The sequence below is a fragment of the Dermacentor variabilis genome, unplaced genomic scaffold (genome assembly GCF_050947875.1).
Source record: "Dermacentor variabilis isolate Ectoservices unplaced genomic scaffold, ASM5094787v1 scaffold_20, whole genome shotgun sequence".
NCBI lineage: Eukaryota > Metazoa > Arthropoda > Arachnida > Ixodida > Ixodidae > Dermacentor > Dermacentor variabilis.
The window spans coordinates 3,232,164-3,251,040 of record NW_027460368.1 but is presented as its reverse complement, the minus strand read 5'-3'; the positions used below and the strand labels follow the sequence as shown (position 1 = coordinate 3,251,040).

General features: G+C 46.6%; 1 pseudogene; it reads right to left on the bottom strand.

Moving 5' to 3' along the window:
- Nucleotides 1–4,597: 4,597 nt before the first annotated feature.
- Nucleotides 4,598–4,724, bottom strand: LOC142568546 (U2 spliceosomal RNA; annotated as a pseudogene).
- Between the last annotated feature and the right edge of the window lie 14,153 nt (nucleotides 4,725–18,877).

Genomic DNA, 18,877 nt, shown 5'->3' with positions numbered 1-18,877 from the left:
CAACTTCGCGGTTGTAAAAGGAGACCCCATCCGAAACAGCCACATGCCCAAAGGCAGTGGCTGTTTCGGATGGGATCTAATGAAAGAGCTTTACGAATCGTATATATAACCATCTGTTACAGTACCACACTTGTCCCATGAGCAGGCTGTTCTCCTCTACGCAATTATACAATAAAACAGCAAGCGGTACCTAAATAACCTCACTGCAACAAAGAACCATCTTTAGGAGCATAAGTACTTTATCTAAGCAAATCATTATTTGCCGTCTTTATCGAGTTTGGCGGATCTACTTGTTTCGAGTCCCGCCGAGTGAACTGGGCCGACCTCGGAGATAGTGTAGCAGTACAGGGAGCCAATCCTCGAGATATTATAAAAAAAATTGCGCCCATCATGAATATGGTGCAATAAGAACAGAGTTGACCCTGGAGAGAGTGTTGTCTGCGGGAGTCACGTGACCCTTGCGGTGCGGTGGGGCTCCGCCTATACAGGGTGGATCGCGTAACTGGAACCAAGGATTTAAGAAGTGTTTAACCGAGCTGAATGAAACCAAAGACATGATTTGTCATCACGTGGCTCTTTTTAAGGTGTTTTTATATTGTGCTTAATTAGTTAATTACTTAATATCAATTATGCATTTTTTAATCTTCACTTTAGGGCCAAGTGCGTTCCCTTACGTTGAAGATGGCATTCGAAAACCACCAATCTAATTTTTTGTGGCAACGGGCACGCAGCGTGGCCATTTTTTTTTCGGCGTTTAAAAAAGCCCGTGAAAAATGAAGTAAAACCACGCGACTGCGCTCATGCGCTGTCGTATTGCAGCGCTCTCAACCGCGCTTCGTACAAAAGAACTGTACGCGCGGACCGGAAGCGAGCGGCCGCGGCCCTAGGCATCGGCTTGAGATTGGCATACGGATAGGAAGCACCGTCGTCCCTGATAAGCGATAGGTTCACGCACAGCTTATATATATATATATATATATATATATATATATATATATATATATATATATATATCCATCGAATTTATTTGAAACCTTAAAAGATAGCGTCGCGAAACGTTGAATCAGACAAGTGCGTCAGTTTCTGCTTAAGCAATTTTTTTATCGCAAATTATTCTCATGCGACGGAGTGCTTGGAGATTGCTATTGCCCCTACGCCGTGGCTCGTCCCGGCACTGCACTCGCGCCCGAAGAGAAGTGACCTTAAAGAACTGGAAAACAATTCCCGCCGGACACATTTCTATGGTAATACCGACCTTAGTACGATTACCAATGAAGCAATGTGGCGACAAACTGCACTGCCACCGCCGGGACCCGTCATGTTTGATGCGTGCATACAGCCTGCCTGCTCCCTCGTACTTCCTTCGGAGCGGACTGCGCCATCTAGCTGCGCGGCCGCGAATCTCTGCGTGGCGCATGTCTAAATACAGACCAGAATTTCCAGTGCCTGCAGGCGGCCATTATGTTTATTTTTATGGTGATGATGATGGTGAAGGGGCTGCGGAAATGGCGTTCGTGGCAGCGGCCCACACCGCGTTTGCGGTTGTCGGTCGCCAGCGATGGCTGGTTACGAAAGCGCTGCTGCCGTCTTAGCCTCTGTGAATGCCCGTAAAGGCTCACTCGCACTTGATCGACCGGACACCGATTTAGGTCTGCCGACTATCGGCGACAGCGTTTTTTTACCTTCGTGTCCGCGCCTCTGTCACACTGTACCGACGCCGAGATCTCCGCCGACCTCGGCACAGATTGTCGGCGTCGGTACAGTGTTATAGAGGGGCCGATATGAAGTGAAAAAACGCTGTCGCCGACAGTGACGGGTCAGCGTAGTGTGAGTGATTCTATAGGGTGTCTTCATTACTGCGTTCACATTTCAGAACACAAAAATGTAACACGGAGATCATTTAGGGAGAACAGTGTACAGTACCATCTACTATAAAGGAGCTTCAGCATCGTCTGCTTCACTGCTGTTGCAACATCGTGCAGTTGGCCAATCTTTCTCGGAGAAAGCTTCGTAACTATACACGTATTTTTGAGGGCTTTAGGTACAGTATGAAAGATAGAAGACGACATTTAGTACGCTGTACTTTGTTTATTTGTAAGTCGAGTGTGAGATTTCTGCCACATGTCGTATCCAAAACACAGCTTTGTGTATAGATTGACCTCCATGTGCTTTCCCTTTGGAAAGTGAACCACGGTGCCCCGTTTTAGTAATACAATCACTACAACGGGGCAAGCGGGTTTGAGCTGGGGACCTTCCGATATGCAGTCTAATGCTCTAGCACTGAGCTATCATGCTCCCCCCCCCCTTTTTTTTTAACAGAATGACACACAAAGATAAAAACAAGTTCGATTACATGGATCAACGTGGCAAGCTAAAATTCCTTGAACTTCGCTAATTCCTCAAGAACACACAACAAGTTATGTAGTCCTGCCTGTTCGCGATATATCTTACCTATGAAAACGATGCTTTAAACAAAATTTTCTCGTGTTGAGCACACGTTGACATCAGCATGTCTTACCGCCATCCATGTCTTCCAAAGACCGTGGAGGCCTACCGGCAGGAAACGTATACCCTGTGCAGTTATAAGCAGTTGCTTTATAAGAGCTCTTTGCAAGACGTTCCAATAAAATATTGAATCCCAGCACTCAATAAAGGCGTACTCGATGGTCACCGGTTTGTTGCAAAGAACACAGTTTGTCGTTAAGGGTACAAATATTCCTTTGTGGGCAATCCATGTTTTGAACGGAAGGGTAAATGTATGGAACCTAAAGAAAGATGACTTTGCATTTGGTCTCAGTAGCATCCTTTTAACTTTTTTTAGTACATCTTGTCCTGGACCTTCATTGTATATCATTGTGTACAAAGGCACTGGCAACATAGCTTCAATTAAATCCTTGTAAAATGTATTTCTTGTTACTGTGCTCAGGCGCTGCAGTGAGAATTGAGCTTTTAATATTCGAAAGGGATAGACTACTTCCCGCAAGTAGCGTTTAACCCCATAATTTTGAGGTTATGCACTAGACACAATAAATTCAGTCAAAGCACCTTTCAAACAGACCTGGAGCATCATACACAAAAATAAATCACTTTGGTCCCGCAAGAAGACAAAACGCGAAACAATCAATTGTAAGAACAAATGCGGCAATCCAAGGCCACCATCTCGAACAGGACGAAACAAGTTCGTTCGGCTGACCCTTTCCCAAGTGGATCAGATAAAAACGGCAAACAATTTGTGCATTTTCTGTAAATTCGCGCGAGTCATCGACAAGAATTGGAGGACATACCATACTTCGGCGATTAGAAATTAACTACAAACAGTTGCCTTTGCAAACATTGATAAATTACCACCTTGTCACCTTCCAGTTTCCTGTTTTACACGTGACGTCTCGTCCTCCCAGTAATACGCGCTACTATAGTAGTGCTCCAGAGGCACAACCAAATGTTTCCAAGGGGGCATGGTTCATTGTAGATTTCCAAAGGCTTGCGGTGTGACGTTCTAGCTTCCTTGCCAAAAGCCGATGCTCTTGTCCCTATTTATCTTGCAGCCGGTTTGCCTGCAATATCTAGTAGCATCGCTTATCGACTCTTGTACAATTTCGTGATCTGTACAAAAGATTGCCACATCATCAGCACATGCAAACGCTTTAACATGCGCCGATTTAAGATTATAACCATTAAAATTATTTCATTCTTCTTAGAGGTGAATGGAAAGGCTCTATATAAATTGCAGAGAGGGGACAATGGACAAACTTGCCTAATTGATGATCTAAGCGTAATACTATCAGTTAGATGCTTATTCACCACGACGTTTATAATGCAGTCATTGTATACCATCTTTATGCCATCGACTATCGCAGTACCTATGTTTACATGTTCAAGAATACTGAAAAGAGCTTCATGCGACACACGTTCAAATGCCTTTGCCCCCGCCCCCCCAAGTCGTGCTCCAACATAGCTACCCGACTGCCGAAAATGCCATAGCACCCGAGAATACTACGGCCTACTTGCGCATTTGTATCGATAGAGCGTCCTTTTATGTCTCATGTTTGGTATGGTCCAACAAGAAATTTGATGACGCTGTACAGTCGTTTCGCCAACACTTTCGTATAAATTTTGTAGTCGGTGTTTGTCAGCGTTATCAGACGATACGCCCCCGCAGATAGCAGCTTAGCATGTTCGTCAGTTTTAGGAACCAGCACCACGTGAGCAGCAGGGAAAGAAAGTGACATTTCTTTCGTTTCGTACGCTTCCGTGATGACTGCACGCTAAATGGGTGCCACTTAATCAACGTAAGCTTTGTAGAACGCGGCACCAAGGCCGTCTGGCCTAAGTGTTTTCCTCAACGTTAGTTCTGTTATCGCACAATACAGCCAAGCTGTATATGGCTAGATCCTCAAAAAAAAAGAAATTGCGTGCGTCTATCGAGCCGAGTAGATCGAGAATTTCCCCCCATAGGTGGGCTGATCCCGTAGATAGAGTAATAACAGGCCGATACGCGGCGGAGCTGAAGCAGGCTTTAAGCACTCCCCTTTCCCTTCCCCTAGCGCAAGGTAACAAACCGGAGGTTTTAACTCTGGTTAACCTCCCTTCCTTTCTCTAATTTTCATTTCTCTCTCTCTCTCTCTCTCTGCAAAAATAAGTTTAATACCTTAGATCTAAATACAACCCGTATTAGATATTAAGCTGATAAGAACAGATACTACACTTTGACCCGTGTCGACCATGCCTCTCTCGCATTGCCCTCTCTTTGTCGGCGTTCCAAGCACTTGCGTATCGTCTTTCTTTCCGCTCTCCCCGTGGTGCCGGTCCCATAAGCGTGCTGCCCGCCAGGACCGTGAGGCGGAAAGAAATGCGAACCGTCCATGTGGCCCCGATCCCGTAAACTTAGACCATTTCGCTGGAGGAACAGCGAGGTTTCAGTGGCAATTCAATCAATTTGTGTGGCCTGTGTTGTGCGCGTGACCGCTTGTGGTTTTCGAATTTCCTCACAAACATTAATAACTAATAATAATCTAATCAAAGCTAATAACAGATAAATAATCTATTGCAATCAACAATTATATCTGCGAAAAATACCTTCTTTGTTAAATTAAAGAGGACTTCAGAGAAAACCCAAAAGCGTTTTGGAAATATGTAAAACAAAACCGAAAAGAAGACATAATTATCTATACCATCTTTAACTACTAACTGCAAAACCGTGACACCAGACTATCAGAGGACGGAATGCTTTAACCAGTACTTCCAATCCGTGTTTTCGCAGGTATCTGCTGGGGGATACTTCGCTTTTGAACAACGCCAATGAGGGCGATATGATGCCAGACATTGAATTTGATGTTAGTGGTGTCGATTCTTTATTACGCCATTTAGATGAAACAAAAGCAATTGGACCTGATGGAATATCCCCAGCGGTCCTTAAAGAATGCCATAGGATCATTGTTTCGTATTGATCATTGTTTCCATCATCTATAAGCTTCCCCTTGAAACAGGCCTAATCCCCCAAGATTGGAAAACGGCAAGCGTGATACCAGGTAATAGAAAACTCAGAGAAAACTATAGACCGATTTCACTAACGTCGATATGTTGCAAAATATTCGAACACATTTTATATGGTAACATATTTGCATTCCTTGACTCAAACGCTTTCTTTACACCTTCCCAATAACCAAAAAGGTTATTCCTGCAAAACACAACTAATAGAATTTCAGCATTATTTGTCCAAAGCCAATGATAACAGTAGTCAGGTAGACGCCGTTTTTATTGATTTTCAAAAAGCTTTCGGTAGTGTGTCCCATAAGCTCTTAGATGTAAAGCTTGCTGCATTAAATGTAAACGAAAACGTTCAAAATTGGATACGAAACTACCTAAACGGAAGAACACAGTCTGTCGTCCTAAACAACGCCGCATCTTCACCAATAACTGGTTCTTCGGGCGTTCTGCAGGGAAGTGTACTGGGCCCCTTGTTGTTTTTATTCTACATAAACGACATTGTCGAACTAATTACATCACCAATAAAACTATTTGCCGATGACTGTGTGATTTACAGACAAATTACTTCTGAAAATAACATAGATACTCTACAAACAGATTTAGATAAGGTAGCGAACTGGTAAAAAAAATGAAACATGAATCTAAATATTCAAATGTGCAGTAGCGTAAGTTCTTCCAGAAAATTATCCAAATTTCAGCACCGAAATAACATCAATGGCACGCTTATCGACATACAGTTGGAATACAAGCATCTAGCAGTATGTTTCACCGAATCACTCACTTGGCATAAACATATTGACACTGTCATGGCAAAAGCTAGTACGATGCTGCATTTTATTCGCAGAAATTTCAAACAGGCAACACGCGAAGTCAAAGAAACTTTATACTTCTTACATGTCAGAACAATACTTGATTATGCCTGTGTAATATGGAATCCCTATCAAGATTACCTCATTAATAGACTGGAAAAAACTACAGAACCAAGCAGTAAGGTTTGTTTATAATAATTGCAGCCCGTACTCTAGCGTTTCAGAAATGAAGGCCACTTTGGGATGGGACCTGCTACATATACTAGGCAGGAGCTAAGGCTCAAACTATTCCACCGAATATATGACAGTCAGACAGGCATCCATCGCTAGAAGTATCTTCTGGAACTAGATTACATATCGACTCGCTGTGATAACAACAAAAAGACCACAGCCTGTAACTGCAGAACAAATAATTTTTACTACTCTTTTTTCCATAAATCAATTAGACAATGGAACAGTTTATCAAATGATATAATAAATGTGTCAAATAACAAACTATTCTATTCTATGCTGTGACGGCACTCTTGTAAAACAATTGTACTTGTTATATATTGTTGTGCCATTACCACAAGCCCGGATTCCGAATCTGCAAGATGGAGAATTTTCCTGCGAGCGCCCTTTGGACAAACCCGGGGCTGCGCCGAAAGGCACAGCGCCCTAATTCTCCCTTGACAAGTCAAGATGCTGAGCCGTCAGGCAGTGGTGTCCTCCGGAGAAGCATCGGCGGGCAACATGTTCAAACGTGTCGCCAAGTGCCAGACAGCCCGGCGCCGTACCTCCCCTTGCCTGCAGGTCACCGCGCCCGCCAGTTTTGAACGGGGTGACCAGCGTGGTCGCTGGTTGGACCCCCTCCGACGACCGTCGAGTGCTCACTTTGTATTGGGCCGTTTGAGTGACAATGGTTTCTGGGGGCTTATAAGCCGCGGCGCGCCGCCTGGAAAACCGGATCCGCCGACCCACCGGGAGCAGAGTGCCGCTCTCGACTGGAGTGAGATGTGTCACGCGTTTTCGCCGGACGTCGCCGTGCGAGAACAGTCACGTTTGCTGTGAGCTCTCGGCCCCAGTGCCGATCCCTTCATGTCCTGTATAATGGCCTGTATATAGTGTATAAAGTCCCTTTTGTTATTCTCACCGACGCCTGACTCGGAGTCTTCGCTACCAACGCTCTGTCACGAAACGGGTGACGAGCGCTACGGGACCACCTCAAAGTCGTAACAGTGGTGGCAGCGGTGCAAAGTCGTAACAGTGGATGGCAGCTACGGGATTGACCGGCATCAGCTTCCTCGGCGCGGTGAGTGCCTGAAGTTTACCTCAAACACCAGACTTTCTCTGACACAGGTTATAGTAGCTTAGGGAAGGATTTGGTATTGCATTGTGATAACCTTGTGTGTTTCAAGCCTAGTAAGAGTGTTTTGAAAACAAGGGGATGCTGAGGGGGTAAACAGGGCAGTGTGTGAAATACTTGCATATGTCTTACTAGTAGCATTATAGTAGCGTACGGCAGGTATATTCAAAAAGGGTAAACAGCAGGAGGACAGTGTGAACGATGGAGAAGTACAAGGTGAAGGAACTTCTCGAAATTTGTGAGGAGTTGGGCATTGAGTTGGGCTCAACCAAAAGAAAGAATGCGATCCTTGAGGTCATGAGGACTGGGGACGTAACGGCTGAGGAAGCCGCAGAGGCCTTGGCGGGTATCAATGAACGTCGGGAAAGGGAGGAGAAGGAACGTTGCGAGGAGGAAAGGAAAGAAAAGGAACGTCGCGAGAAGGAAAAGAAGGAGAAGGAACGTTGCGAAGAGGAAAGGAAAGAAAAGGAACGTCGGGAGTGGCAGGCAGAAAAGGAACGTCGGGAGTTGCAGGCAGAAAAGGAACGTCGGGAGTTGCAGGCAGAAAAGGAACGTCGGGAGTTGCAGGCAGAAAGGGAACGTCGCGAGCACGAGCTTAAAATGAAAGAGTTGGAGACTCGAAACAGCTCGCCGGCGCCTAGTCTCACTTCTAACGTTCCAAGAATACGCGATCAACTTCCACCCTTTGTCGTCGGAGAGGATATGGCCAAATACCTCGTGAAATTTGAGCACGTGTGCGAACGGAATAGCATTGAGCGATCCCTCTGGGCACAGAATCTGTTAGCCTTGCTTCCTGGGGAGGCATCAGACGTAATAACTTGCTTATCGAAAGAGGCGTTTGAGAGCTACAGTGATGTGAAGGAAGCGCTACTGCGGAAGTACAAATTGTCGCCCGAAGCTTTCCGGCAGAGGTTCCGGTATGCAAAAAAGGGCAAGGAGTCGAATGTTGACTTCGCGTTTCGTCTAAAAGCCGACCTGGTGGAATGGCTGAAGGGCGAAGAAGTTTACGACGACCGCGACAAAATCGTCGAATGCATCGCGTTGGAGCAGTTCTACCGTTGCATTGATGAGGATGTCCGGCTCTGGCTGCAAGATAGGCTAAAGGAGGTTAAGCTAAACAAGGCAGCAGAGTTAGCGGAAGAGTATTACACCCGCCGCAGCTTGCACAGCAAGGCAGTGCGCATAGAAAAAGCTGATAGGAGAGATGGGTTTTCCGGGAAGCCCGAAAAACGGAAGCCGTTAACTTGTTACAATTGCAAAAAGCAAGGGCACATCGCTGCAAACTGCCCAGAGAAAATTGCTTTTGCAACAAAACAGCGAAACGATGCGACGCGTTATTTTGAAGAACGGAAACTGTTAACCTGTTACAATTGCAAACAGCAAGGGCACATCGCTGCGGACTGCCAAGAGAAAATTGCTTTTGCAACGATACAGGAAACGCACAAGAACATACGACTATTGGAGCCCTATGTGCAGGAAACTAAAGTAAACGGTAAGAAGTGCCGAGCACTTAGGGACTCTGCAGCAACTATGGACGTGGTCCACCCGTCCTTCGTCTCCTCGAGTGATTTTACGGGAGAGTGCGCTAGGATACGGCAAGTGGCCGAGGAGGAGAGTGTCAGTTTACCGATCGCAACGGTTAGCATTGAAGGAGCGTTTGGGAAACTTAACACTGAAGCCGCTGTGTCAGCCGCCCTCCCGGAGCACTTTTCCTACCTCTTCTCAAATAACTCGGAGCAGCTGCTGAAGGATCAGGGCAAATCATTCTTTGCCGACGTGGCGTACACGGCGCTCACGCGATCCAAAGCGCTCCCGCTATCGAGGGAACTTGACTTTGCGTCGGTGAGCGAAAGGCGGTGCGGCACACGGACTGATCAAGGTAACTTGAGTGGCGAGCAGTCACGGGAGAGGCAGAGCTCGGAGGCTGGCCTAGGCGAGCGGGTCCTGGAGGTGAGTGGGAGTGACGCGTGCAGTGCTAGCCGCGATATAGACGCGACGCCGCAATTAGGCGACGCGGGCTCCACACTCGCTCCGGTTTCCGCCAGCTGGCAGGAGCAGGCGGCAGTTGAAAGAGAAACTCTGATTCGCGAGCAACAGGAAGACTGTTCACTAGCCGATCTGAGGAAGAGCGTCAAACGGGGAGTGGAAAAAAAGTGGGTTTCATTTGGCAAGGAATCTGGCTTATTGTACCGCCGCTACACGGATAAGCAGGGTCACAAATATAAGCAGCTTCGGATTCCGCGAAAATATCGCCGGGAAAAATGAATGACCTCATTTGCTTCCTCAGTAGTATGTTTTCGGTCCAAGTGATTTCAAGGGGACCATTCTATTTTTCATTGTTATTGCTGATTATTAATTGTTCCTGATCTTTTGGTGTGTTGTTCATTTGAAAAAGGGTTGTTTGAGCCTTGTATACTAGATCGTACACCTGCCTCTTGTTGCAGCGGGAGCAAAAAGGGGGATAGCAATTCAGTTAGGTTGATTTGGATTATAGCCTTGTCTGGTGTTTGACGGGAGACAGAGGGCACTTGTTCGTGTTGGGTGTTGCCTTTTGCCGGTCGGTTTTGCAAGCTGCAGAACGACCAACCGGGACCAGTGGCGAGAAGCAAGGGCTTAGGAACGACCCGAGCGGAGCTGGTTGAGGTGCCTTGGCGACAACGCGGTGAGCCGAGCTCCTGTCCTGGCGAGTGGGACCTGGGCACGTGAAGTGACCTGGCGTCCCGACACTGGACGTAAACTTGGACGAGCCTGACGAACGTGCGCGCCTGGCATCCGAGCCACGTGGAGGCAGCTCGTCTTCCCGGCGCCTTATCTGAGGGCGGGGATGCTGTTGTGCCATTACCACAAGCCCGGATTCCGAATCTGCAAGATGGAGAATTTTCCTGCGAGCGCCCTTTGGACAAACCCGGGGCTGCGCCGAAAGGCACAGCGCCCTAATTCTCCCTTGACAAGTCAAGATGCTGAGCCGTAAGGCAGTGGTGTCCTCCGGAGAAGCATCGGCGGGCAACATGTTCAAACGTGTCGCCAAGTGCCAGACAGCCCGGCGCCGTACCTCCCCTTCCCTGGAGGTCACCGCGCCCGCCAGTTTTGAACGGGGTGACCAGCGTGGTCGCTGGTTGGACCCCCTCCGACGACCGTCGAGTGCTCACTTTGTATTGGGCCGTTTTAGTGACAATGGTTTCTGGGGGCTTATAAGCCGCGGCGCGCCGCCTGGAAAACCGGATCCGCCGACCCACCGGTAGCAGAGTGCCGCTCTCGACTGGAGTGAGATGTGTCACGCGTTTTCGCCGGACGTCGCCGTGCGAGAACAGTCGCGTTTGCTGTGAGCTCTCGGCCCCAGTGCCGATCCCTTCATGTCCTGTATAATGACCTGTATATAGTGTATAAAGTCCCTTTTGTTATTCTCACCGACGCCTGACTCGGAGTCTTCGCTACCAACGCTCTGTCACGAAACGGGTGACGAGCGCTACGGGACCACCTCAAAGTCGTAACAGTGGTGGCAGCGGTGCAAAGTCGTAACAATATCCTGAAAACATGTTTGTTTCACCTTGCTTGTATGTCTTTCTGTAAATACTATTGTAGTGCTTCTGTTTGTGAGTATATCTGTGCAAAAGCGTTTCTGTTTTACTGATTATGTTTTGTTCCCCCTACGTAATGCCTTATGGCGATGTAAGTACTCTATAAATAAATAAATAAATTACTACACTGCGGGATGGATGGATGGATAAAACTTTATTGCACCTATCGCCTTGGCTACCGTGAAGCAATGTGTGCCCTCAGAGTGCGGTGAGGTGTGTGTCTGTTCTACGTGCCGGGGTTCGTTAGTAAAAGGTGTGCCACATTTAGCAACAACAAATGGGAATGTACACCCCCCGGTGCCTCATCATCTTCCGAGGCTCAACATCGTGGAGGAGCGACTAGTCGCGCCTCTCCTTCCACTTATGTGGATACGGCGTATGACGCACGAACATGGACTGTTCGCCATTAAGAGGAAGCTTTAGCCCGGGCCCAACTCCGACGCGGCCTATTCAAATACATGTAAGACGCAAATTCGTTTTTCTGAGATAACCCCTGGACCGATATTAATGAAATTTGTTGCATTTGAGAGAAAATGTTAAATTCTAGTGACTGTTGGAAGCGGAATTTGAATTTAGGGTTTGGATTTTGTTAAAAAGATTTTCAAATATTCGACCATTCGAAAAAATTCGACGCACTAAGTTTACAAATTCATAGCTCTGCATCAAAAACAGATATCGCGGTTCTGTAAACGGCATCCATAGATCCTTCAAAGCGGACAAATTCGATATGTCATTTTACATCTTACGTGAATTTTTCACGTCGTGTACAAGGGCTCTGCAAAAGCTGTATTTCCGTATTATTAAATTTTTTTATATTCATATGTAACATATCAATTTTGTCCGCTTTAGATGTACTATTAGATGCAGTTCACAGAATTGTATTATCATTTTTGGTTATTCAGTTACAGTGTTGTAAACTTGATAGTTACGTTTTCTGATAATTTTCGATTTTTGCCAATTTTTAATAAAACATTGACAACCTAAATCCAAAATTCGAAACTAACAGTCGCTAGATTTTAAGTGTTTGTTTTAAATGCAACAAACCTCGTGAAGTTTGGTGCAGTGGTTGCCGAGAAAAACGAATTCTCCTTTTACAAGTATTTAGATAGGAGCACCCGAGCTAAAGCTTCCTCTTAAGTGGCCCGCATACACAGCTTCGCAGATCATCCACCTTCACAGAGTGGCATAGGAATAACTTTTTGTTTATTTGATCTACGCGAATGGGTTGCTCCCAAAGTGCTCGAGTATCTCTATATAACCTTGGTATTAAGTCAAATGTATCCGGCCCAAGCGGAGAACTCCCACTTCTGTTTTCACCTATTAGGCTCTCATAGTGCTCGGGAAATGCTCGTTCAATTTCGCCAATGTCACTGGTTATTGTTCAGGGACCTAATGTATCCGATTTCATTTTGTGTTGTATATCTCCTTTCGCTACACCATCCGCACTTATTAGGAGTTTCCCCCATACAAATCTCAATTGGCGCCCTTACTACTGCTGATCGATAATTTTCGCCGTCCAGGGCTTCGAGCTGACCTTTGACTTCACTGATTTCTTTACCGTATATCCCTGCATTTACCGCTTCCATGCTGATCATAAAATCAAGCTTGTATTGCAATTCCTTGGGGTTTTTTTTTTCTTTGTGACTTAGCAGTGACTCGATAGGGATCAGCTTGACGTCGTTCTTGAATTGGTCCCATTAAGCCGCGTGTGACTTCCATAACTGCCAACTGAAATGCGTTTTCTTTTCCTTGCCGCCAAGTGTGACCATTACAAGATTGTTATCACTATAAGACACATGCTTTACTTCATGCTTACTGCACATGCTGACAATGTCAACCGTGGCGTACAGTCTGTCGAGCCGCGCACTGCTTCCTCGCTGGAAGTTCGTGAACACGGGCCGATTTTCATTCGAAAGCAGCCAGCCCAGGTCATCCAAATCATTTGTGTGTATTAACAGATGTAGCACTTTTGCACTTTTATCGCCGCCAGGTACAACTTTAGCTATGTTCTCTGCTACCAGCTCCCAGATGAAATGGTCAAGCATAACGACACGTTTCAAGCACTTCAAGTGTAACGCTCGATTTTTTTTCGAAAAAGGCTACGCGTTCAGTTTCCTTATTAGGTGCACGAACATTGATCACTCTCCATGGCTGACAAGAAAACAAAAGGTCAATAAGCAAGCGGGCTGCTTCAGAAACAACAAGGCTCACATGCAAGATGCCTAGGTTATTGCGCACGAATATTGCGCAATCACCGGATGTGACCGCAGCTTGTCAAGTACAAACATCGTGGCGCGTTCGAAAGGTTTCCACCATGCCAGTCGTCTGCTCCTCAATTTCGATTTTAATTTCTTATACTACGACTACATTCAACTCATTTTCTAAGCATAGGCGGCTCACTTGGTAGTACCTTCTACGGGTGGCTGCGCCCCTGATATTTAGTCTGGCTACTCGCAGTGCCTGCTCAGTTTTACCGTGCAGATATGAGGAGCAAATGGGCCGCACAATTGATTAAGGCTTGCGTGGGGCTAGCTGGAATATCATACTTGTGTTTGAAAAGCAGCGCTACAAAGTTGAACCACAAGGACGTATGTGCTGCTCTCGTCTGTGTGGTTCAACTTTGCAGCGGTGCTTTTTAAGCCCAAGAGTCGCACAACGCTCACCTCTGTTCATGACCGCACGGCATTCGCTTCATTACACTCCGTCAGTCCTAGCAGAAGTCTGTCTTTTTTTGGCCAGCATTTGAAATCTTTGTGGACGCTGAGTGCAAGGGCGGCCTCGCACATAGCATAAAGCTTGTGATTGCGGACGCGATGCATGCTGCAACGCGCTGCTTCTCATGGTCAGCAGCTTGCAGCTTGACGCTTTTTATCCCCCTTAACCCTTCCCCAACCGGAACTGCCTCTGGTTAACCTCCCTGCCTTTCTCTGCATTATCTTATCTCTCTCTGCACGGACTTTCACATTAAATTAGAAAGGCTTCGAGCAGTACGTCGGCGCGCTGAGAGGACATCATCATCATCAGCCTCGTTACGCCCACTGCAGGGCAAAGGCCTCTCCCATACTTCTCCAACTACCCCGGTCATGTGCTAATTGTGGCCATGTTGTCCCTGCAAACTTCTTAATCTCATTCTCCCACCTAACTTTCTGCCGCCCCCTGCTACGCTTCCCTTCCCTTGGAATCCAGTCCGTAACCATTAATGACCATCGGTTATCTTCCCTCCTCATTACATGTCCTGCCCATGCCCCCCCCCCCCCGCCATTTCTTTTTCTTGATTTCAACTAAGATGTCATTAACTCTTGTTTGTTTCCTCGCCCAATCTGCTCTTTTCTTATCCCTTAACGTTACACGTACCCATCATTCTTCTTTCCATAGCTCGTTGCGTCGTCCTCAATTTAAGTAGGCGGAGAGGACATATAGACGCATAAATTCGATTCTGGACCTTGGGAGGCCAGACGCACGCAGAAGAAAATACGTCGTCGCATAGACAAATTAGAGAACGAACAATGGCAATAATTTTATAACTCGTTGGACCCACGCAAAGCTCCCTCTCGCATATGGCGAACTCTCCAAGGCCTTCTCCCTTCTCCTCAGCAACGCCACTCCTTTAAAGCACTAGCTCTCCACCAAGGCTGTCGAGAAGTGGATGTTGGGGAAGAGTTTTGTGAGACAATTGCAGGTGACGGAGAGCTACCAAAGCATCTTGAATTGTACGAGGTTCACTTCATGCAAGTTTCGGCAATGGACGAAGCTTTCTGCATGAAAGAACTGGAGGCTACTTTAACCACTAGCAGGCGTTCTTCTTCGCCCGGACCCGACATCATCACGCACCCTTCTATCCTCCACCTTGACCATAAAGCACGAGAGATCGTGCTGCGTCATCTCAACAACTTATGGAGTGACGGAGTTGTTCCTTTTGAGTGGAAACGTAGCCGTCTTGTCCAAACCTTAAAGCATGGAAAGTCACCCCTTGAACTGACATCACATCGACCTATTGCTCTCGCCAGGTGTGTTGTCAAGTTGAGGAAAAGGATTATCCTTACGCGCCTCAAGTGATTTCTTGAGCATGACAATGTTTATCTAGATGCGATGACAGGTTTTCGACGTTTGCATTGGTCGGTCGACAATATCATTGATCTTGTCTTGGATTAAACAACAGAAATCATCCTTTAGGTTTGAAATTTAGTGTTAGAAAATCAGGTGCTATGGTATTGAATGAAAACTGTGAACAGACAGTGGAGATACAGGGCCAAGAAATACCTCGGGTAACAGAATATAAATACCTTGGTATATGGATAAACGAAGGCAATAGATATATGGAAACACAGGAAAAAACCATAACAGTAAAGGGGAAGAGAAATGTAGCCGTAATGGAAGCACAGAGCGCTATGGGGATACAATAGGTACGAGGTCCTCCGAGGTATGTGGGAAAGGTGTAATGGTTCCAGGACTTACTTTTGGAAATGCAGTTGTTTGCTTAAAATCAGGGGTACAATCAGGACTCGACGGGAACCAAAGGTCAGTGGGTCGCCTCGCATTGGGCGCTCACGGGAAGACTACACTGTGCAGGGTGATATGGGCTGGACTAGCTTTGAAGTGAGGGAAGTCGCAGTAAAATTGAGTATGAAGAACGGCTGAGGAATATGGAAGAAAGTAAATGGGCTGGGAGGGTGTTCAGGTATCTGTACAGGAAAAACATTGACTCACAGTGGAGGAAAAGAACTAGGAAGCTTACCAGCAAGTATGCGGCCTGTAGGGTGGGCTACACAAAAACAAAGAAGGTCAAGAGGAAAGTCAGAGAGGCTGAAATAATCTCATGGGTGGCCGCAATCAAAAATAAACCTGCCATGAGTAACTACTTAAGAGGAAAAAACGAAATTAGGAAGGAAACCATTCATGATAACTCAAAGGGAAGCTCATTACTTTTCGAAGCGAGATCGGGTGCGTTAGAACACGCACCTATAAAGCGAGATATAAGAAGGAAGAAGAAGCATGTGCTTGCTGCGGTAAAGCTAGGGAAACGACGGAGCGTGTTTTATTAGAATGTGAAGGCGTCTACCCAGCGATCGATTTAGGCACCACTGGCCTCCTTGAAGCCCTTGGGTTCAGCGGGAGCAGTGGTAAAGCAAACATGTCCGTAATAGGCATTAATAAGAGGCGATTGGAGGATTGGTGGAAGAAAAGTAGGGAAACGACAAAATACGGAGACGTACAAAAGCACAGTTCGAAATAGGGGATCAGAAAATTTGGGCGTGGTAGTTCATAGTGGTTTTTTTTCTTTTTTCATTGTTTAACCTAGGTAGGACATTAGGCAGTATAATAGCAAGAGCTTGGTGGCGCAACCCACCGCCCCATTCTAAAGGCAACGCTCATAACATCCATCCATCCATCCAACCATCCTTGTTCAACGTGACTTTGATTCAGCTGGCGGAATTCCTGCCACAGTCTGTCAGTCTGTCAATTTACGCAGATGACATCTGCATCTGGGCGTCAGGAGTAACTTGGCCGCAGGTTCGCGCAAGGTTACAAAAGGCTGCACTAATGGTCTGTACTTATCTTCAGAGACAAGGCCTCATAATTTCAACAGAATAGGGCAAATTAGTCGCCTTCACGCGAAAATTGATGACTGGATACCCGGTGCCTATTAATGGCCAGCCTATCTTGTACAAGAGAACCCATCGGTTTTTAGGGATGATTCTCGACCCCGACCTCTCTTGGAGCCCCCATGTAGCCTACCTAAGGAGGAGATTCCTCTCAATTAGTAACCTTTTCAAAGTCATTGCTGGAAAAGCATGGGAACCGTCGGTGTGTTCTATTCTTCATCTGTACAAAGTGTTCTTCATGGGTTTCTTGCATTACAGCACTCCGGTGCTGTCAAGCAGCCGGAGGACAAATCCCAGAGTGCTTGACAGCATGCATGTTCAAGCGCTTAGAACCTGTCTGGGTCTACCGTGATGCGCTTCAATAGCGGCAACAATTGCATGCCATCGCCAAGGAACATTCCATCAGTACATATACGTCATGAACACCATTACAGATCATCTTCGTCACCTTTCTCGACTCCAGTCTAAACGCTTTGCTTCTATCTCGGAAAGTAGACCAGATGCAACTTTTTCGGGCATTGTAGCCTCGTACCGATCCTCTCTTGCGTCCGATTTCACGCCTGCAGCAAGATTCCCTTGTCCTTTGTGGTTTCTCAGGCAGCCACAAGTATGGTTTTCTATTCCAGGAGTTGCAAAGAAGTCCGACTTGCCAACCTGTGCCCAGATTCAAGCCGCTCTACATCCACTGCATGATTCAATGGAGTTCACATTAATACAGATGGCGCTGCGACTCTAACCAACTGTACTGGCGCGGTAGTCATTCCGTCAATGTCAATCTGCAAGAACTTCAAGATCAGCCACGTCACAAAATCGACAGGATCGGAACTGTGCGCCCTCCGTAGAGCAGTGCTATATGTTCAGCAGCAACCACCAATGTATTGGGCTATATTCTCTGATCCAATGGCAGCCCTACAATCACACTTATCATCTCTGCGCCACAACCCCCATGAACAATTGGTAGCAGAGATACGATTACGCTGCCATCAAGTGGTGGACGGAGGCCACGACATTGTATTTCAGTGCCTACCTTGGCATTGCAACATTGCTGGCAATGAAAGTGCCCACAAAGCTGTCCGTGAGGCACATGATGTATGTGAAAGCACCTCGATACCATTATGAAGAAGGGATGCAGCGCGGCACCTCAACGGTCTTGCCCATATTATTGCAGTAAGAAAATTGAACACACCAAAGTCCACCAACCAGCGCCTACATATATACCATGGACCCGCATATGACATTACAACTTTTAACTGGTTATAACCGACGGGAAGCAACGCTACTGTGCCGCTTGCGAGTACGTGGTTCTTTCACAAACGCCCACTCATTCCTAATTGGTATGGCGAACAGACCCAATTGCACCAAATGTACGATAGTTGTAGACCGGGAAGGCAAGACCGCAGAGAGAAGTAAGCACTCGGACAATTGAGGACCATGGAGCGACCCTCTCCACCGGGTATGACACAATCGCACGGGCGCCTACCATTGGCCGAAAATGACGACACCTGAGCGGGCTCGCCGATTGGCCGAAAATGGCGTCACCTGAGCGGACTCGCCGATTGGCCGAACGTGACGTGACTTCGAGACATCGAAGGGCTTAAAAGCCAGAGACCGGGAGCAGCAAGAGAGCATTTCTTCATTAATCTCTTTCGAGCTTCTTGCCACAGGCCGCAGCGTCCGAGTTGCTGCCGGCCTGTAATGACTTTTTGACTGTTAATTTCTTTGTACTCCCACTGCACATAATGTAAATAAACCTCCACTTTTCATCCCAAAGTCCTCCTCAACTCCTACACCAGCCATATCAAGGATATGTGCAAAATCGTGTACTTTGGATACAAGTTGAGAAACTGTCAAGTGCTTTCTAAAGCCGTGTTGATGGGGTGATAACGGACCGCGACATTAAAGAAAATCGTTAATGTACTTTGAGATGACGTGTTCCAGCAACTTACCACATGTGCTTGTAATAGATATTGGCCCGTAGTTACTTACAGACAAACGGTCGCCTTTTTTGTGAATCCGAGTAACGCGTGCTAAGCGCCAGATATCCGGGATTTCACC